Source organism: Lissotriton helveticus, chromosome 1_1 (assembly GCF_964261635.1).
Source record: "Lissotriton helveticus chromosome 1_1, aLisHel1.1, whole genome shotgun sequence".
NCBI classification, from domain to species: Eukaryota; Metazoa; Chordata; class Amphibia; order Caudata; family Salamandridae; genus Lissotriton; species Lissotriton helveticus.
Genome location: NC_136057.1, coordinates 234,764,319 through 234,787,606, shown reverse-complemented (window position 1 = coordinate 234,787,606; position 23,288 = coordinate 234,764,319).

The following is a 23,288-nucleotide window of genomic DNA, read 5'->3' as shown; positions in this document are numbered from 1 at the left end:
AAGCTGCCCAGGTGTCTAATCAGGGACAATATTTTGAGTCACAGTTACTGGGGCTGCAGTTTGTGCTGCTCACTGAGTTACTAACTCTGAGGGTGGGTAGAAATACTGGTGTTTAGGAGTCAGACCCTGACGGTGCACTAAAAATCAGGAATTACTGGCGAATTGGGAACACAGGGCTCAAATTCAAAGCAATTCCTAATTTTTCTCCAGTCAATCAATCAATCAATCAATCAAGACATTTATAAATCGCACTACATACCCGTGAGGGTCTCAAGGCGCTGGGGGGGATGGGGGGGATGCAGCCACTGATCAAAGAGCCAGGTCTCGAGGAGTCTTCTGAAGGCCAGTAGGTCTTGGGTCTGCCGTAGTTTAGTGGGAGGATGTTCTAGGTCTTGGCGGCAAGGTGGGAGAAGGATCTGCTGCCGGCGGTCGATCTTCAGATGCAAGGGACTGTTGCGAGGGCGAGGCCTGTCGAGCGGAGCTGGCGGGTGGGGGTGTAGAAGCTGAGTCGTCTGTTGAGGTAGGCTGGGCCGGTGTTGTGGAGAGCTTTGTGTGCATGGAGTAGGAGCTTGAAGATGACCCTCTTGTTGACGGGGAGCCAGTCCAGGTCTCTCAGATGGGGGGTGATGTGGCTGTGGCGGAGGGATGTCGAGGATCAGGTGTGCCGAGGTGTTCCGGATGCGTTGCAGTCGTCTCAGGAGCTTGGCCGACGTTCCTGCATAGAGGGCGTTTCCGTAGTCCAGCCTGTTGGTGAAGAGGGCCTTGATGACTGTTTTTCTCGTTTCAGTGGGGATCCACTAGAAGATCCTGCGGAGCATTCGGAGGGTGTTGAAGCAGGATGAGGAAATGGCGTTGACCTATTTAGTCTTGGAGAGGGTGGCATCAAGGATGACCCCTATGTTGCGTGCATGGTCGGTGAGTGTTGGTGCTGTTCCTAGTGATGTCGGCCACCAGGAGTCTTCCCAGGCTGAGGGGGTGGGGCCAAGGATGAGGACCTCCATCTTGTCTGAGTTCAGCTTCAGTCGGCTGTTCTTCATCCATTCTGCGACGTCCTTCATTCCTTCGTGGAGGTTGATTTTGTCGGTGTGGGGGTCTTTGGTGAGGGAGATGATCAGCTGGGTGTCGTCGGTGTAGGAGATGATGTTGAGGTCGTGCGGTCGGAGAACGTGGGCGAGGGGTGCCATGTAGATGTTGAACAGCGTCGGGGTACGCCACAGATGATCTTGGTGGCTTTGGAGTGGAAGGGGCGAAGGTGGACGCTCTGGGTTCTGCCAGAGAGGAACAATGTGGTCCAGTCCAGGGCCTTCCCTTGGATTCCAACATTGTGTAAGCGTGTTCGTAGTGTGCTGTGGCAGACCATGTCGAAGGCGGCTGACAGGTCCAGGAGGATGAGGGCCGCTGTTTCTCTGTTGTCAAGCAGACTCCTGATGTCATCGGTGGCGGAGATGAGGGCTGTCTTGGTGCTGTGGTTGCTGCGAAAACCGGACTGGGATGGGTCCAAGATGTTGTTCTCCTTGAGTGATTTGCATGGGACAGCAGAGGTAATGTAGAACGTGAAATTCCAATGGGGACCATAACACTTGTGTAATTAAGGCCCAACTCGTAATCCTGACTGTTGAAAATGTTCCTCTTTATGAGAGGCACCCCAGATGTTTGCCGTCTTTTGATGTACTCATTTGTATTGGCCATAGGACTATGTGTATATTACTCCTCCTAATCAGTAAGAAAATGCATGTGCTCTCCCTTTCAAACATGTTAATATTTGTATACACCTGATTGGCACAATTAATGTACTTCTAAGTCCTCAGTGTATGGTTCTATTTTTACCCAGGACCTGTAAATTAAATGCTACAAGTGGGACACAGCACTCATTGTGCCACCCACTAAAATAGCGCAGTAAAACATCTCTCCAGGCCTGCAACTACAGGCGGGTGTGTAGTTTAAAACTGCCACTTCAACAAATCAAAATGCTCCTTTCGACAGGCCTAATCCTTCCTATAACTACTTATAAGCCACCACTAAGGTGGCACTTATATGCCCAAAGGGCATGGTGGGTGAAATTTAAAAGTATGACTTGTATACTGAATGTTTAACATGTATGGCAGACAAAAATATATATACTTATTTTTCACTGTGGCAAGACTGGCTGTTCCATAGGCAAGCATTGGGATACAATGTTGCGTTTAATTAATATTATCTCCACCTAAGAAACAACTACAAGTTTAATTTTTGGTATGTTTGAAATACTTCACATGGCCAATTTAAAGGGTGAACTTGTATTTGGTATACATATTTTGGAAAAGTGACATTTCAAAAGTTACTTTGGCCTGCTTGAAGCCCCTGAAAGGTAAATCTGTATTTTTGCACTTCAGGTTCTGCCATCCAGTAATTAGCATTTAAATAGGTAGGAATGATTGTGAACTTGTGCCTATGAGCAACCGATAGGCAGATCTGAATGGGAAGAGGTGACCCGTATGAACCTAATAGAAAATGCAGGGTTGGATCGTCTTTCACAATAAAGTGTCAATTTCTGTTTGAATGTCACATCCTGTTTGACAGGTGTACTTGGGTTTCTGCGTCTGACGCTTGTGACTCACTTCACAGAGACCTCCCCTGGCACAGCCACATGTTAGCTGAGCTTCTATTACTACCTAATCCAGTCAAGCCTCAATAGCAGCAGGACTGTCTTTGACATTACAGTGTTGCAGCCTGTTTGACAGGTCTTCTGGGTTTACTTAAAACATTTGGGGTACATTTCAAAGAGCGAAGGCAGGATATCAAAAGGCTTCTTGTGTATCCGCTGCCTGCTTGCTGATGAACTTAGTTTTTTCCTACCAGACGTCTGTCTCTGAGTTCTTTGGGGGTGCAGATACTACCCTAGACAGTGACATAATGAGGACTGGAGGTGGACAGTGTGGGCCATCGTGCTAGGATGGCTGGGACCGGAGCTGTGCCATGCCCCACTTACACTTCTCCAGCACACACAAAGGAACCTGACACTAGCTTTTTGTGCACCCCAAACTTCTTTGAACATTGGCAGAGGAAGGTAATAACGTTCCAGAACCAGATGTAGGGATAGAACAGGGTGTCTCCAGGTATAACCCGCTGAACAGCTTTTTAGTACACTTCTGGACACCATAAGACTGCCCTGCTGCTACCAGAGGACTGTACTGCTGATTGAAGGGCTGTCTTGCTGCTTGATGGAAAACTGGACCATCTCCTTGACTGTAGGACCACCAGAAGTGACTCCAAGGGCTAAATGGATGGCTTCCTGTGTGAGCTTCAGGGACATAACAAGCTCCTGAGGCCTTTAATCCCGCTTCTGGCCTCTTCTGGAGTGGGTCCTAACCCCCCAAGTGTTGCCCACAAGGTCCTGGACCCTTGGTAGTGGTACTAGTGGTACCTCTCCAAAAGCTCAGATTTAGAAACATTTTCTACAAAATCCTCCTGGAGAAGTGATAATAGATTGGGACCTACCTGCCACCTAATCTGCCCAAGGTGTATTGTTGGTCAGACTGACTTTGCGGTAGCTTACAATATGCTCTTCTTTGCAGTAACAAATGCTCTTCAGCTGGACCTCCCTGTGAGGGTATCCAACCATGAAGAGCCCTCTCAGGCTACAGCCTGCAGCTTTGTCCCACTGGAGATTTTCAACTTCCAAAAAGTTGTCTAAGTCTAAAGGAAAAACTCTTCACTGGGCTCGATGATGACCCGCTCTACATTGAAGATGATTACCTCTTCAGCCTGGAAATACAGCTTTTTCTACTCAGAGCTTCTTCCTGCCATCATTGAAACCTTCACTGAGACTTTCAGCCAGCGACTCCCTGGCGGTTAAGGCTCCTCTTCAGGGACAGCCTGCTGCCTTTTCCTGATTACCTCTACCTTCTCCAAACCTTCCTTCAAAAATGGTACAAAGGTATGCTGAGACTAGGCGAAATCCAGCCCTTGTATCAGACTTACACTCCATTGCGCTAAGCCTTAACATTTGTCTTTGACCCGGTCTTACGTGGCCAGAAACTGGCAGTTGGAGCTTTGATTTGTTTAGGTGCTAGACTCCACTAATAACTTCAAGTTCTAGATTGGATTTACTTTGTTTTTGCTGCCATTATATTTATTAAAACGTTCTCTGTTTTTAGGTCTCAGCTAGGCATTGTATGCACTGTCTCTGCGTGACATTTTGTTTACAGATGATTGATGGCCCATAGCTTATTCCTTGGTTGGTTTCTGCTTTACTCTCATTTCCTTCATTCCTGTTTGTCAAGGCATGCCTGCTTCATGTCCTCTTCTTGTGTTTGTCCCTCCATTGGAGCATGGGTCAAGTACTTGAACCCTTCTACTGCAGCTGTATTTGGAGCTACTTTTTTTGTGTTCCAGCACTCCATATGAGTGCTTGTGTTTAGCCATTGGCCCTAGTCTGTTTCTTATTAACTCCCACTCACCCACTCCTGTTTCATAAACTCCTCCACCCTCTCACCCCAATCCGCCCAGCACTCACCACCCACCCTTGTTCGTGTTGTGCCTGTGATACCGGAAGGAGTTTCTTGTGGAAGAGCAATCTGCTCTTCTGCAGCCCTCTTGCCAGGAGCTATTTAGTGTTGTTGTACTTTGCAGTTTTTGTTTTATCTCTATTGGTTAAGGCAACTTTGGTGTGTTTTGCAAGCATCCCCTCTCAGGCAGGGAGAAGAGTGGGGGAGTGCTGTTTGTGTGGTGGCTCCTTTGCGCACAGCAATGAACAGCAGATCCTGAATTGGTTTCGTTTTTGTGTTTATGTGCCCGTTACTGCTGGGTTTCCACCCCAAAGCTGGCCTCTACAACTTCAACTGTGAATGAAAACATGGTCCTAGAGTTCTCTTGATGGCACTTCTTCTAGCTAATAGTAAAAAAAATAGGACTTAGGGTATCTTTTATCTGCATCAGATGGCAGTTCTTTTCTGGGAGACACCTCCAATCTGAACTTTTCACATTGTTTACATTACTTCAACGACAACAAAGTGAGTGTTTGCTTTTCTCTTTGTATGCTTGGAGTTTAATTTTTATTTGCAACCCTCCTGGTTTGAATGGTTTCATTCCAAGCAAAAGTAAATCTCTGCCACAGTTGACATCAGAACCATCCCTGACCGAGGAGAAATAGCAGCCCTGATCCTCCTCGACCTCTTGGCAGCATTTGACACTGTATCACACTACACGCTGATCAAAAGATGGGCACTCAAGGGGATACTATCAGATGGTTTGCCTCCGTCATGGGAAGAACACAGAGGGTCCACTACCATCCTACACCTCTGAATACAAAAATATCGCCTGCACCCTCTTCAACACCTACATGACCCTCCTCTCCAACATATTTAGAGCACCTGGACTAAACATCATGTCCTACTCAGATGTAACCCAACTCCCTCTGATGACAAGGTGCACCGTGACACAGGCCCTCATCAACAGCGGCTGGACTATGGCAAAGCTCTCTATGCAGGAATTGCCGCCCACCTCCTACAGAGACTTCAGGCCATACAAAATGCTGTGCATGCTCATCCTCAGCCTCCCATGATAAACCCCCATCACACCACAGCTCAGACAGCTCCACTGGCTCCCTATACAGAGAGATGCCAATTCAAGCTTCTAACCCATGCTCACAAAGACCTTCACACCAAAGGACCTGCCTTCATCAACCACCACCTCAACCTCCACAAATCACCCAGAAGACTGTGCTTCATCGCCCTCTCACTCGCTAACACGCCCCGCATCCACAGAAGCAGAAGCGGAGGATGCTTTTAATCCCACATCACAGCAAAGATGTGGAACAGCCTTCATCTCAGAACCAACACCTCTCTACCAGAATTCTGAAAGGCACTCAAGACCTGGCTGTTCGAATAAGCCCACCTGGACCTTCAAGTACCTGGATACTTGACGGGTGATAAGCAGAGCAATACAAATCCATTGATTGATTGATTGATTGATTTATTGCTGTCACAATAAATGGTAAAAAAACATTGCTTAGAGGGAAGGGAGCTGTACTATTGATTTAAAAAGAAAAACATTTATTGATCTCCCGACGGAATATCTTCTTTTGCATAAATGCAATCTGCTTTGTGTCTATGTCAACCACACCCTGCCTCCCACTCCAGCCCTCTCGGCGTTGGCAGAACTACCTGTGAGTCTGTGCACATCACTTAGGGCCAGATGTACGACCAGCAAAATAGCGCCGTGCAAAGTGCAACTAATTTGCGAGGCGCTATTTTCCATGTACAACAGTGTGTTTAACGCTGTTTGTGATTCCTAATGGGGTCGCAGATTGCGAGGCTCACAAATTATAATGAGTCTCCCGCAATTTGCGAGCCTATTGGGAAAGAAAGGCCCTCCCAGGGATGCTGGCTTGCTTCCTCAGAAGATCACCGTGTCTGGGACTGCTTTTAAAGGAAAATGGGATGCATTTAGAAAACATTTTAAACACATTTTTTTCATTTTTTAAGTGCAGGTAGTGGTCCCTGGGAACACTGCCTGCCCTTAAAAAATATTTTCAGAGCCTGTCACAAAGGAGAAGGGGTCCCATGCGGACCCCTTCACATTTGCAACTCCATTACCAACCTCTTGAAGAGGGTGGTCATTGGTGAGTGTTTTGCGACTGCAATTGCGGTTGCAAAACATTGGTATATGGCTTTGCGGTCGCTATTAGGAAGGGAACGCCCTTTTCTCATAGCAAGTTGCAAAACCAATTTAGCGAGTTGCAAATAAATTGTGACTCGCTAATAGGCTTTGTACATGGCCCACTAGATTTTAGCATGGGCAAACGGGTTGCAAACCCCCTTGCGCATGCAAAAACGGGTTGCACATCTGGCCCTTAATCTCCTCCTATAAAGAAAGCATGTGAGCTTTTATAATGTAACTAGTGCTCATGTAATGCGCTTGGCCTTCGATTGAGTTTGTGCTGCATTTAAAAACTGCAGAAAAATGTACTAACAGATAAAAACAAAGTCTTAACATAAAGAAAGACAAATAGATACCAATTTCCTGGCTGATTTGTACAAAGTGAAACCAGGAAACCTAGATAAATTGTGGCTTCCCCACTTAATTTGTGTGGTCTTGGGCAAATATTTTGTTTCCAAAATGTTTTTTCTTCATTATTGTGCATGAAAGTGTCTTCAAATATGTGACCTCAGGATACCAGTTGGTACCACTTTTTAATAAGTACTTATCAGTACAGTGCTATATTGAGCCTATTACTAAATATTTGAACATAATTTTTACATTTGACATGATGTTTGTTGTATGATTTACATGACAAATATCTTTAGAGCTGTGCACAGGCTCTAAGACCCAATTCAGACCCCAGGCTCGGCTCTGACTCGACTGCCCCTGTTAATGTTTTGGCTCGCCCACCTCTAGTTACACAATTATATGTCAAAAATGTCAGCATGGCTGCCATTCCAAACAGAACACTAGGATATTAGTACAAAAGAATCATGGGGGTTACATCTGAGAAGTGTTTCTATTTCTCTCCTGTCAGTCTGCTCCCTCCAGTTGTTGTGTTGGCCCCAACCCACCCTAACAGACCAAAACGCTGTGACACGGATACCACTGGCCACATCATAATGCTTTGTTTAACCTTCTCCCCTACTGATCTCTACCTCCTCCCGTGTTGTGTTACTTGCCTTGCACCCCCGTTGTGTTGCTTGCTGTGCCCCCCACGATTTGTTGCGTGTCCCATCTATGCTGCGAGTCAAAAAAAGCTATCATGCACCAACACTAACTATGTCATAGTGCTTTTATCTATGACTTTCAGTCATGTTGAACTGCAGCTGTGCTGCTATACAACATGGCTAAAAGACATTGACAAAGCCAATAGCCCTCACATTGCCGAGACTTGTAGGCTTTGACAATGCTTGTTCTAAATTGGTGTGGGGGGTTTCTTGTGTGGTGTATTGACTTTATTACTATTTGTGTGCTGCATAGATACTTTACAATTTGCCTCAAAGTTAAGCCTGTCTGCTTTTGTGCCAAGCTACCAGAGGGTTAAGCACAGGTCACGTTTGTGGTTCACCCTGACAAGGATTGTAGTTGTTATCTGAGTGGGGTGACCAAGCCCCTCAGTCAATAACTCAATTTCTTACAGATGTCATGAGCTAAATACCACCTTATTTGACTGCAAGAGACTGGGTGTGTCTTCCATAGAATTAACTTTTAATCACATCCCAGGCAATTGCATAACTGAAATATAATTATTACTGTCATACTTCAATTCCAAGCTCCAAGCTCCTGGCTCCTTTATTGACTATTTCTTTCAACTCAAGTTGTTTATTCTCTTTAAAAGCACGGCAAGATACAGTATACACCTGTCACCCTGAGGGTGCTCTTCGCCCAAATGTTTTGCCTTCCTCCTCTATTTTTGCTGATCTTGTTTTTGTTGGTCTTAGGACTCCGCTGCAGTTTACCATTGCTAACCACTGCTCTCTCCTTTGAACATGACATCATTGGCATACACCCAATTGGCACATTTTATTTACTTATAAGTCCCTAGTAAAGTGGTACAGGATGTACCAAGGGCCTTTAAACTAAATGCTAAAAGGTGGCCTGCAGCACTTATTGTGCCACCCAGTTAAGTAGCTGTTTAAACATGTCTCGGGTCTGCCATTGCAGCCTTTGTGTGCAGTTTTACTCTGCAATTTTAACCTGGCAAGATAAACCAGTGGGTTTGCTCTACACAGTCCAGACGACAGGGTGCAATGTATTTAAAAAGTTGGCATGCACTTTTAAGTTTAACATGTCCTGGTTGTGAAAAACTCCTAAAATTGTTTTTCATTACTGTGAGGCCTACCTCTGCTGTTGGATACATTGGGATAACTTATCACATTTAACAAATAATAACTTTCAATTAGGAGCATGTTGAAATGTCCATTTTGGTGATATAGATTTGTACTTTCAAGTCCTTTTTGATGGTCAAATTTTAAGTTGCATTACTGAAAATGGAACTTTTAGAAAGTTGTCTGTAACAATGTTAAAGTAGTCCCAATAACCGTAAGAACAAGGGAAATAACAATATATCAAAGAAAATATGGTTCACTCGGGAGAATCAAAATTGCAAACACAATCCAGGTAAATCCAACAATATCCATGTATAAAATGTATATTCCCTTGCAAACAAATTACAAAAAAGGGAATTTAAGTGCTCAAAATAGCCATCTCATGAGAGTTTATAAAAATTAAGTCAAAAAGACAAACAGTAATGCAATAAATCAAAAGAATATGGTCCAATCACAAAGACTAATATAGAAATCAGAATTATAGGCTGCAATTTAAAACAATACATGATAAAAAATCAAGGGTAACAAGTGTTGATCACATAGGATATAGATTCATACAGTTTATATTATATAATGTAAGTCAGCGTTCCAGCCAAAAGGTAATATTGACTTGTGCTATCTTCAAGACAAGCTGTCAATAAGACTTTTAGAAGAAAGTAACCTAAAAAAGAGAAAAAGTAAATTACCGAATCCTTATGTAGTGTAGCTCCTATTTTCCCAATAGGCTCTGCGCATTGGAATAATACCTACAGCAGTAAAGGCCTAGACCAGACGTTAACTAGGTCTACTACTGTCGATACTAGACTTAATTTTTGGGTTTGCCAGCGTAGCTCAGAGTTCGCTAGAAACTTTCTCGAATGTTCAAGGAGGAATTAACTTCCCTGATTAGACAAGAAGGGATTTAGTTTCTGACAACCATAGAACATGACAACTTTGCTCTCCCCTAATCAAGAGTCAATCTCGAGAGTCGTGTGAGCACAAGGCAATTATTTTACTCAGTCAGTACGTGCATTCTTAGTCTCACCAGAATGTAGAGAAAAGGAAGAGACGGGCGTGTTCAATAAGAAGGTGTTATTTATTGATCAGTCTCTTTTCTCATACATGAGAAATGGATCGATATTATTGCAATACTTATAGTTAAGTAAAGTGCATACATTAAAAGCAATAGTATAAAATAATACTGTAAAAACATTGATATGGTTTCTGAGCCATATGATGTTTGAAATGATTAAAATATATTTACATACACATATACATTTGACTAAACGTACTCAACTGGTGTTTCTAAATACGCCTACCCCGTGTACCTGACCTAAGTCTAATGCGTGGGCGGGAATAGAAAGTTACAGTTTAAGTTAAGTTTGTTTTTGCCAAGTGAATAACTAAAGAATTCTCTGTGAGGGGTTATTCAGTTCTGTACCTGGAATTTAGGATGAATGAGGAATGGTATCTCGTTCTCTGGTCTCGATATTCCAGGCTGCCTGCGAGGGCTACTCGGAAGCGCCGGTGCTGGGTCTCTCGGCTTGAGATAGCAGCGCGTCTCTCAGCGCGTCAGGAAGGCGGGGCTGCGCCAGCGGGGTCTGCTTCTGTTCTCGGCTTCGGCAAGTGTGGCTGCTCCGTCTTGTCACCACGCGTGTGTTTGCATAGGGCAAGATCGGTAATATTTATACCTTAAAGGTGCCGAGATTGACGTAAGGATGGACATAGATACGTCAATAAAGATGTCATACGACTTGCTCGTTAGCACATTCTTTACTAAAGTTCTATGTGAAATCAAAACAATGGCCGCAGGGTTTTTCCCAGGTTGTCATAGGTTTGATTTGTTATGAGAACGTCGTATGCCTTATCAGGGGCTGGAGGAATGTCGCTTGTCTAATTAGATCTCAAGCGTTATGACCTGATCAGATAACCTGTTCCTGTGCCGTAGTGTGACTGCGTCAGATAACGGTATCTGCATCATGGGGGCTTGTCTTGCCTCATGGGCTGACTGTTAGTTAACTTGATAGTTAGTTTAACCAGAATAGGGTCAGGAATAGGGGGATCGATTCAGAACCTATAGGAATACACGACACCCACTCCACGCTAACTATGGTCATATTTACTAATCTATGCATAGTATAACATAGTACAACATACTATAGAGAATAGTGTATACCTTACCACCCCAAAATACATAAATGCATTTTGAAATTTTCAAATATACTGAAAAATTGCAGTCATGTATTTTGTATGCACTTAAGCTATGAATTAAATGCAAAAGTAAACACGCATTTGTATGCATTATTGCTAATTTGGTATTTGAGAAATACACATGAAATGGCTCTTAACATGGCTATACAGAAAGAAAGTTCGAGACCATTTCATCACATAATAAAATGTTTGTGAACATACCAGCGGGCAGCTAAAGCCTAAAAAGTATCTAAAAATAGAAATCTTAGTTCTCTAGGAATAGTTTCTTACTTTAAGCAGAAGATCAGTGTCCCGGAAAAAATATGGGAAAATATTTTAGGGGGTTGCTGAAAATTGCTGTCCGTGAACTGGATTGTAATTGTTCATGTGACTTTATTTTTAAAGTTGAAGGTCGAATTCAGGGAACGCCGTGTGCGAGTTTACTCAAAAGTCTCTATTTCTGTTCTGGAGAGAACATCATATCATTCAGGCTTTCGAAAAAACTGTCAACAGCTTCATGGGAAAGTTCCACTAAGTCGGAAATAGGTGTAACCATGCATTCATGCGCATGATTGCCTCCATTGACATTCTGATTCGCATTGCTGACAGAAGGTCGTACCTGTTCGATGCTGCTTTCATCTTGAACTTCACTACTCTTCAATCGTAGTGGTGAAGATTCCAGGAATGCCGTCATCAGGATTGGCAGCCTTTGAGGGCAGCACAAAGCGTGAACCTTGGTAGGAACCAACAGTGTATCTGCATCCACTGGCGCATCCGATTGTAGCGTCAGACAGGTGTCTAACACGCATTCTTCTCCGCATAGCAGACACCTTAGTACAGGTAAAACACACCTTTGCCACATTGGTCGAAATGATAGAAACCAAGTCATGTTCAGGTCTCTAAGCCGGGAGAGTCCCAGGATTTTTGATATCCGGTCCCGGTATCCAATGGCTAGGATCGTCTCTTCCATTGTCGCGAGAGTTTGATCTGTGACATGGGTTGCCATAACGAAAAATAAGGACTAAGAATAGGATTCCTGCAATTAGTCCCAGGATCAGGGGAAGTCCGCCAAAAATCGAATGGACGAAATCTGGAAAAATACCCAGTATGGCTTTGAATGGTGTTAATGCCATCGAAAATACTGTCTTAAATACCCCTGAGATCCCATTGGTATCAGAAATATTTAAGATTTCGCTCAGGATTTCCGCGAAATGTACGGGGGAATTAGTTGATAATAATGTATGTATCTCTGCAGTCGTCCTTGCGACTTGTAGATCATACGTTTCTTTTGATGACGTGAGCCTTGTAGGCGTCTGAAGAAGCACTGTTTTCATTCTGCTTAAAGTATCTATTCGAATAGAAGTAATTTTCAAATTGGGCCATGCCCTTGCCTCCCTGTCTGGAAAGGAGCTGGGGAACAAAGAACGTCCACAGCACTTGACCTTCGCCGTCGTAGTGACTAGATAAGGAGTCCCGGGCCTAAGACTACAACATCTGCGGTCTACAATAAGAATGTAACTCCCATTATAGAGTCTTTGAAAGAATGGTTCTATTTCAGTTGTAGGTGCGCCTTGCTGGTGACATGAAAGGTTGTATGAATTCCCTTCACAGGCTCCGTGCAAACTAATACCGTTACACAGAAGCGTGCCGCTTAGTGACATAGCACAATTGTTGCCACTAAGAAACACTTTCTGTCCTTTATTACTGACACATGCATGTGAATAGGGCAGGTTCCAAGTTGTTTTAAGGTACCCCTTTCCCAATTTCTCGTACATGCCAGCCTGTATATATTTTTGGCAGTATTGAAACCTGAAGGTTGAGATTGGAATATTTATGATTACGTGTATTATCCATTCACTGACAGGTCGTTCTGACATTGTCATTGGTAATCTTTCTAGTTTTTCAATGCTCAAGATTGTATAATCAGCACCCTTTTGCGCCATACCGATTTGTCTATCAGTAAGGTGAAAGATTTGGAATAGTGACGTTGTGTTGATTAAACGCCAAGGCACATAGCCTGAACGCAGATTTTGTAACGTCCAGCCAAGCTGTACAATAGAACGCAATTGTGACTGACCATGTTGTAATAACAGTAAGTCTTGCGATAATATATCGATTGCTGAAGACACAATGCTGTCCAATGAAAAAATTCTGGAGGACAGAGTCATTAACCCATTGTCCACTACAGAAAGTGATTTTTCCAAATTGATACGGTCAATTTCCCGTATTCTTTCTGCTGTTTCAATTTGAGTAACCTTCCAGGCCTCATTGTATGCTGCATATACAGAGGCTGCTATGAAACGCTTTTGACGCTGTTTGCGTGGTCCCAGAATGAAATCACGCAAGTCAGCACCATCAGTAAGTAAAGTTAGGTGTTGCTTAATTTCAGGCAGTGTGGAAGTTTGAAGCCATTGAAGGCATAATTTGCCCACACTGTAGGTTGTTATTATCCCTGGGTGATGTCTTTGGGGATATCTTGGGTCTGGCCTGGTCATTTTGAACCCCTGTGTTTTATTCAGGAATCTGTCTTGACAGTTATTTGTATCTGTGGGCCAGATAAACCATTGTTTCCAATCAGGATGTGTTCTGTTTTGGTTTAATATCTGGTTTACGTCTATCTCTTCATCTGTATCAGAGCTATTGCTAAACATTGTTGGCTTTGGAATAGACGGTTTATTTAAATCTTTGATTTTGGCTAAGCCAAGACAGGTGGTTTGTTGAACAGTGTCATTTAAAAATATCATTTGTTCTGGGATCATGCAGGCTCTAAACAAAGCTTCTATACCCTGTACTTGCCATTCTTTTATACCCCAAACACTTTTCAAATCAACATTTTTGTCCCAATAATCAAATCCAAAAGTATTCATTTGTTCAAAGAATGAGTCTGAATAAATCAATTTTGTGTTGGTTATCATGGTTTTCATCCCTGTCTTGTTTGACAATTTAAAATAAAATGTTTCAGCATTACTTGTGTTAAAACCTGAAAAATATGAATATTTGTCATACACGGTTCTAGAGCTCCCTTTTGGAGGTGTAGCACAATGTTCCCATTGATTATAATTTAAAACATTTCTAGGTTGTGCAGATTTATGTAAAAAATGGTTACCATAATGGTTATAGCAATACATACTATCATAATTTGTAGAACCTTGCAAATAATCATGTTTTGTAAATTTAGCAGACATTACTAAGTCAGACATCATGTTGTTAATGCTTTCGAAGTCCCAATCATCAACAAATGAGTTTGGTTTTGCAAAATCACTCAAGGAGATCTTGATTTGGTGTGGATATTTCAGGATCTCGACCGGACCATAAATTTCATAGTCAGTGTTGTCCCAGGCTACCCCACCAGGTATCGGATTGGCTGTGAAGTTGGCTGAAGAAAGTTCTGAAGAAAGTTCTCTTTTCTCGACGTGTGAAGATGTGTGTGGTTTGAGGATCAAGTTGATGTTCTGACTTGCTGTGTCCATTTTAGCATATTTTCCCTCAATGAAGCGTCCCAAAGTAAATACCATGATGAGCCAAAGTATGAGGATAAATGCACCAAAACCCACCCAAAATTCAATCCATGGAGAAATCAGATATGTTTCTTTCAGTTGTTTCAAAAGTTCCTTCGCTTTGTCTTTAAAGGATTTTGATGATGGCTGTGTCTTTGATTCACTGAAGCCGTCAGAGGAATCATCGAAGTTGATGAAGTAACCGGATGCAGTTCTGTCAATTGTTCCAATTGGTTCAGGATTTTTGTTTTTTGCATTTTCACTTGGTACTTCAGTATAGATTGGTGTGTCTCTGCTAAATGTCTTTATTTGGGTTTTCAGAGGTCTGAGTTCTATTGCATTGTTGCATAGTCCTTCTTGTTCTTCTGCAGGCGTTTCGAATGTGATGAGCCTTTTTGATAGGACCTCTGTGCTGGTAGCAAACCTTGGTGTTCTGCTACTTATTGGGAGTCCACTTGGCCTACCGTTTGTTATCGGCCACATGTTGTGGTTTTACCAGGTCGATGGATACAACTCGGTTCTCCTTTTTACCAGCAAGTGGCGGTAGTACAACTGATCTTGTCCCGTTGACAGACAAGACAGGAACTGCTTTTCTGTAAGAAGGCCCAAATTCCTTCTTTACCGCGATCTTCTCCCTGACTAGATCCCCGACTTTTGGAATCCAGACAGGTCTTGCTGGGACAGGTGGTGATTCTTCAGTGGTTGTTGGCTGTTGTTTCAACTGTATGTTGCTCAGGTCTTTTCTTGTTTTGTTTAAGTCCTGCAAAATAGCCAAACGGTCTTTGACATCAAAGGTTTTTTCTTTCACCACTGAAGTCTGACTATCAAGGTCAGAGATCATCATCCTAGTTCCAAATAATAATTCGTACGGACTGAATCCCTTCAGAGAATTTCTTGGCAAGTTATTTAGACTACGTTGGACACTTATTAGATGTTTGACCCACCCAGCTCCCGAACCTAATACCTTTGCCGTTATAGATTGCTTTATGTCACGGTTTTTTCTTTCAACAATTCCGTTCCCCTCAGGGTGAAATGGACAAGAGTACCGCAATTGCACGCCCATGCTGACCATGGCCTCCTTATAAGCCCGAGAGCTAAAAGCAGGACCATTGTCCGAATGCAGCATGCCAATTGCGTATGTGCCGATAAAGACTCGCAAATCTTTTATAACAGTTCTGGTGTCAGCCGTTCGCTGGGGCCACATCCATATGAATCTCGTGCATGAGTCCACTGCAACCAAGATATATTTATAGTTACCATCCCTTTGTAAGGGACCGCAGTGGTCTAGATAAACACAGGCTAATGGTTTATCCGAGATTAGAAGGGGCGTCTGAGCTGGACGTCTCACCGTTGATACTTTCATTTTTTGACATATTTCACATTCTAGAACATAGTTCCTTGTTTGTCTTCTCATTTGTGGCCACCAGTATCTCTGTTTTAATAATGATACTGTGGCTGAGACGCCAGCATGGATAGAAGCAAGCCCTTCGTGTGCCGCTATTATTAGTCCTAACCTATGTTCCATGTTTGGAATTGCCCTCTCCCCCACTCCAGGGATTTGAACAAAAGGAACAATGTTTGCATCAGTTATGTATGAGTATTTTACTGGAAAGCCTTTAGGGAATGGTTCTATCGAATCCTTTTCTGAAGCGCTGACAGCTTGTAATATTTCGCTGTCTATTTTTGTTTTTGACCGGGTGACGGCAGCTACGGAAGCCGTTTGCACAGCTGCCTTCGCGGCCTCGTCAGCCAATGAATTCCCTGCAACGTGAACGCCATCACGTTGATGACTCAGTGTATGTATCACGTGAGTCTTTGGTAGTTCTTTTTGTAAAAGAGCTACTTGTTCCCAGAGCATTTTATGCTTGATTGTGCCACCTTTCGCATCCTTGAAACCGTTCTGAAGCCAGATCTGCAAGTATTCATTATAAGACTGAACGCAATAATACGAATCGCACACTATGAGTGTGGGGAATTCTCGATCGGTATTTTCAAGCGCCATCTTGAATGCTAGTAGTTCAGCTCGCTGAGCTGTACAATCTCCTAGGGATTGTGTTTTAGTGAGGGTTGGTTTAAATTTCCCTTCGTGCCAACGACCTTTAACAATCGCGCACGCAGCACTGTCAGCTTGTTTACCCCCTACTGCGGGTTGTGCTGATCCGTCTGTATATATTATACAGCCGTAGTGATCTAGAGGCAGAATTTCGGTTGGCGTAGGACATTCAAATTCATATTGGAGAAATTCTTGTGTTTTTAAGTAAGGGTCAAATTCGTACACCACGTCTGTTGCAGCAAGAGAGTTAGCCCATTGTATCCATCTCGGATGGAGTGCTTTAGCATTTGGAATGCTTGCTTTTGTTACCGCCTCTAAGGCTGGTATTGGTGTCACGATTACTATTCGTTTACCTTGTGCCAGGGCTCGTTCTTTTGCTATAGCTGTCTGTGTTGCTGTAAGAATTTTTTCCGTTGGGCTAAATTTCATTTCAGCCTTAGTGTACAAGTGTGATTTGAATGCAATTGGTACCTTTTCTCCCTCATTAGAGGTCAGGTATGTGAATCCGCATCTCCCTGGGATGACTCGAATCACAAGATTGCGTGTGTTATCACGTGTTTCTAATTTTGTTTTAATTAGCATGTCTGTTTGTAAGGATCTCAAAATTTCTGTGTGTGTTTGAGTCCAACTGGATCTTTTAAAGTCTGGTTTAATTAGATCATAAAGGGGTTTGACCCTTTCTGCGTAATTTGCAATGTATGTTCTTCCGAAATTTAGGAAACCTAGAATCGACTGTAAGTTTTTTAGTGTTCTAGGTGCTTGGATTACGGCACATTTCTCTAGGAAATTGTCTGCCAGGCTTTTGCCTTCACTTGATAACTCATATCCTAAGAATAGGACCGTCAGATGGGCAATTCTGGATTTTTTGAAGTTGAATTTGTAACCCTCTGCAGCGAACCCAAGTATTATGGTGTTCACCCTTTTCAAGTGAGTCTCCAAGTCATCATCTTTTAAGTAAATGTCATCGACATAGGATAATGCTTCATCATCATATAGTTGTAGTAATTCTGTTACTCTCGCTGAGAATACCCCCGGGCTGTTCTTGTACCCCTGGGCTAACCGACAGAATTGTTTTTGAGTGCCATTTACTGAGAATGCAGTTAAATATCTGCTCTCTGGTGCTATGTTTTGACAAAAGAATCCAATGGAGATGTCCAAGGTTGTTTTGTATTTTTTGCGCACTATGTTATTCATTAGTGCAGCACTGTGTGAGTTTTGCACTGCAAAGGTTTTGCAACATGTGTTAAGGTGTCGGTAATCCAAAACTAGACGATATGAATTGTCTGGTTTGGAGACCGGAAACAAAGGATTGTTCATTTGTGAGGTGCAAGTTTCAATCACCCCCTGGTATTCTAGCTGATCTAGTATTTCATTTACCTGTTTTTTAGCTTCTTGCTTAATTGGGTACTGCCTTTGTGCAGTAGGTTGTGATTTTAACTGGATTTTGTGAGGAGGAGAATCCTCATCCCATCCTACATGATTTTTATATAAAGCAGGTGCTAAGGCCACTGCCCACTTTCTAGCAAGTGTGTATTTTTTATGATTCGGGATTTGATTCGAGAAGGCAGGCATAATTACTTCTTCGCCATGAGGGCACTCCCTGACAAACTCTGGTGGCCAGTCTTTTTCAGCTAGAAGGATATCATAGCCCTTGGAGAGATTATCCCAAAATAGTCCCCTTATTTTCCTAGTCTTATCTCCCTCTATACGTAATGTTATCTCGTATATCTTGTGGGGTTTGCTAACTCTGGTGTCTGCAGTTTCCACTTGAAGATATTCATTCGTGTCCACTGTCTCCAGATGATTCATAAGGACTTTGCGAGCTATGCTCACCTCTGCTGCGCTGTCTAGCATTGTCTGCGCCCACTCTCCGTTTTTCAGTTGTGTCCTCAGTATTCTCGGCATTGTTAACTACCTTGATACTGGCTACCTTCTTTTTTGGAAATTGTAATTTCTTTTTTAGCTGAGCAGGTTCCTTGTCTTTGGACTTGGCGTGCTCTTCCGATCGTCCTCTTCTTTCCGATTTCTGCGAGGAAGTCTGAAAAGATTGAGAGGGACGTGTATCAATGTCTTGATATCTATCAGGTTTTTTTATATTATCCCTATTTCTAAGGTTATATCTATTCCCAGAGGGGTCACTCTGCGGTGACCTCTGTCTTTGGTTTGGAGATTTCTCTCTTCGCCTGGGAGACCTCCCTCGGGACTGGAATTTCTTTTCTTTAGGATTGGATTGTTTGTTTCCATCCCAGTTCTTTTTTGGTGAATTATTATTAAAAAATATTTTTTCTGGACTTGTAGTCAGTTGCGGTTTTACGGGTATTCCAGCTAGACTATCTCTGCCTAGTTCTTCATAGGATTTTTCTATGATTCTGGCAATTTCAGCTGGTTGGTCTGCTATATCTGTCTCTTTTAACCTCTGGCGGATCGCCACGTTTGCTGCTTCACCTTTTATGTTGGCTAATAATATAGCCGAGACCTGCTTGAAGTCTTTTAGTAATTTCATACCAAGAGTTAAAGCAGGTTCTGGACCGTATTCATCTTAAATTTGTTTTAGCACATCTGGTATTACCGAAATGGATGGAACACCGTGCGTTTTTGTGTAGATGGAAGCAAAGACTGTACCCCAAGTGTCACAGTCCTCAATGTGTGGTGCGATTCCCATTGGGAGACATATGGTCAGAATCCTGTGTTTTTCTAATGGGGTGGTGTCAGGAAACACCGCCTCTATTTGGGTAATTTTCTGTGCCAACCAGAATGGTATTTGTTCCCGTTTAGCTGGAACTTTACCTAGGCAGGATTGGATGTTCTGTGGTGTGATTTTATTTGTGTTCCCCTGGTGAGGGGTCAGCTGTGGAAGTTTAATCGCTGGCTGAATTGTTGAAGTCCGCATTACATACTGAACTAATTGTCTATGAATTTTTAGTAGTTGTTTTAGCTGTATTAACAGCTCTGCTGCAGGCATTCTTTCGATGTCTGGATGTGGTGTGTATCCGGCTAAGACCGGCCACGTTGCTCCTGGTCTTCCTAAAGGACCGAGCCTTGTAATGTGATTGTTATGTATTAGGGCGCCATCAAATAAGAGCAAATGCTCTTGGAATTTGAGTGGTACTTCCACCTCCTCGAAAGGAGTGTACTCATTAGGAGGTTCCTCTACTTTGTAATAGTGGAAGTACTTTGTTACAGCATTAGCTGCTGGAAAATGTATCCATGAATAATATACCTCTGTCTGCCGATATTCGTGTGCCTCGATTACGAATATGACTGTGCCACCTCTAGGTGTCAGTCCATTTTCTATAAGTTTTAAGGTTATAGATCTCCTTTTAATGACCGGAATGAGTGTTATATTCGTGTCTGCTGCTTGCATGGTAGCATCAGCATCTGCGAGTTCAGTTGCTAATCTAACTGTTTCTCTTTCATCATCACTTTCAGTCATTTTACTGACCGGATGGTATTATAGCTGTTTGCAGATCAGGTTTCTTTATGGAAACAGAGATTAGATGCACAATATTTTGGAACAGTGTATCCTTCAACGTTGACTATACCAAGAACCATACATAGGAGTTCCCTCCTGCGAGGTTTTGGAGGATATAACCTTTCACCCACTCCAGACGTCTTTGGAGTATAATGGGAAAAGGGGTCTGAGTGAGAAAGCACGACTGAGTTACTCTAAATGTCTTACGTTAGTTTTATCGCCCTTTCCAAACGCGTTGGGCGCCATGTAGTGCAGCTCCTATTTTCCCAATAGGCTCTGCGCATTGGAATAATACCTACAGCTGTAAAGGCCTAGACCAGACGTTAACTAGGTCTACTACTGTCGATACTAGACTTAATTTTTGGGTTTGCCAGCGTAGCTCAGAGTTCGCTAGAAACTTTCTCGAATGTTCAAGGAGGAATTAACTTCCCTGATTAGACAAGAAGGGATTTAGTTTCTGACAACCATAGAACATGACAACTTTGCTCTCCCCTAATCAAGAGTCAATCTCGAGAGTCGTGTGAGCACAAGGCAATTATTTTACTCAGTCAGTACGTGCATTCTTAGTCTCATCAGAATGTAGAGAAAAGGAAGAGACGGGCGTGTTCAATAAGAAGGTGTTATTTATTGATCAGTCTCTTTTCTCATACATGAGAAATGGATCGATATTATTGCAATACTTATAGTTAAGTAAAGTGCATACATTAAAAGTAATAGTATAAAATAATACTGTAAAAACATTGATATGGTTTCTGAGCCATATGATGTTTGAAATGATTAAAATATATTTACATACACATATACATTTGACTAAACGTACTCAACTGGTGTTTCTAAATACGCCTACCCCGTGTACCTGACCTAAGTCTAATGCGTGGGCGGGAATAGAAAGTTACAGTTTAAGTTAAGTTTGTTTTTGCCAAGTGAATAACTAAAGAATTCTCTGTGAGGGGTTATTCAGTTCTGTACCTGGAATTTAGGATGAATGAGGAATGGTATCTCGTTCTCTGGTCTCGATATTCCAGGCTGCCTGCAAGGGCTACCCGGAAGCGCCGGTGCTGGGTCTCTCGGCTTGAGATAGCAGCGCGTCTCTCAGCGCGTCAGGAAGGCGGGGCTGCGCCAGCGGGGTCTGCTTCTGCTCTCGGCTTCGGCAAGTGTGGCTGCTCCGTCTTGTCGCCACGCGTGTGTTTGCATAGGGCAAGATCGGTAATATTTATACCTTAAAGGTGCCGAGATTGACGTAAGGATGGACATAGATACGTCAATAAAGATGTCATACGACTTGCTCGTTAGCACATTCTTTACTAAAGTTCTCTGTGAAATCAAAACAATGGCCGCAGGGTTTTTCCCAGGTTGTCATAGGTTTGATTTGTTATGAGAACGTCGTATGCCTTATCAGGGGCTGGAGGAATGTCGCTGGTCTAATTAGATCTCAAGCGTTATGACCTAATCAGATAACACGTTCCTGTGCCGTAGTGTGACTGCGTCAGATAACGGTATCTGCATCATGGGGGCTTGTCTTGCCTCATGGGCTGACTGTTAGTTAACTTGATAGTTAGTTTAACCAGAATAGGGTCAGGAATAGGGGGATCGATTCAGAACCTATAGGAATACACGACACTTAATGTGGGGAGCACTCAAGTGAGTGCATTTTTCATTTAATTAATTCATTTATTTATTTATATTTAAAAAGGTTTTATATAGCGCTACTGGACCCAAGAGCATCAGAGTGCTTTACAGGGTACTTAACACATCATGAAAAAGAAAATCAATAAACGTCAAATTGTAAACATAGTCTAAGCGATAAAGTCCTCCAAGTGTAAAAGGAAAAGAAAGAGTAAATTCAGAGAACAAGTAAAGGAGAAGAGGACTGTTAAAAAAGTAAATAGGGGGGATTAAGTAGTTAAAGGGAGAAAGAAGGAGAGCGAGAGTAGGAAAGGTAGTGGAAGGGAGAGTGTAGAGGACTGCAAAGAGTAAATGGACAGAAAGTTTCATAGGAATTAAGAAGCCCAATATTTGTTGAGAAGCAACAGCTTGAGGTTTTTCTTGAAAAGGGGGTACGAAGGGAAGCAGCTTGAGGTTTTTCTTGAAAAGGGGTAGGAAGGGTTTACCACCAACTACAAGTTGGTGGTAAATACCGAATACCTTTCAAAAAGCAATTATTTGCTTTTTTAAAAGTGCCATGTGGCAGACATACATGCCCTTAGCATGTATGCACCCATGCACTATTCAGGGGTGCAACAGGGTATCAATGTGACACCCTGCCACCCTTGAAAATGTTACCCCATTACCAATTCGGTATTTACAGAATCGGTAATAGTAAATGACTTCTCATTCATTCCTATGGGCCTTGAGGCCCATAGGACTGAATGGGAAAATCGGTAAATACCGATTCTTAAATACCAAATATTACTGATTTGGTTTTTGATTTTTATCTACATACCATTTACCGATTCTGAAATACCGAATCGATAAAATTCGGTATTTTAGAATCTGTAAATATAGATTACCTACATATGGCCCCTAATGTATACAAAAATATATTTATGTCATTTAATATAAATCTTCCAAAAATATCAACATGTGTTAAAATATATATTGTAAAAAAGTGTTACAAATATTGTAAATTATTTAACATATTGAATATTATTTCATAAAAAAGAATACTCAATATGTTAAATAATAAAATATACATTTGTGAAATACATATTGTACAATTATTGTAAAATAATTAACAAATATAAAATGTTATTTGAAATGTTTAGAAAAGTATAAAAATATTTTCTTTGTGTTGTAAAAAATGTTCAACCACACAAATAAATATGTTTATGTATAAAAATGTATAAATAAGTTATTTTACCGTTCCATAAGTCTGTTATCCAAAAATATCATATTTTTCATTATCTGTATTAAAAAAAAATATACATTAAAATATGTTATTTGTTTATTATGAATACATAAAAAATAAATGTTGAAATTATGTTATTATTGTTTTTTTAAATAGATCATAAAAATGTCTACTTTTCTTTTTTTATTTTAAAATAAAACGTATACCACCCAAAAAAAATTAGAACTAATTTTTATTCGTAAGTTAAATATTTTCACGTGAAAAAATATTGGAAATGAAAACAAATATATTATTTTTTACTTATTACAATCTACAAATAAAAAACACCCAAAAATATACCTAATAAATGTTACTACATTATTATTACTAAGCTCTAAATAAAATAAAATATATAAAAAAACTTAATTACCCCCACACCCCAATTTACTCTCCTAACAACAAAAAAAACTATACTCGA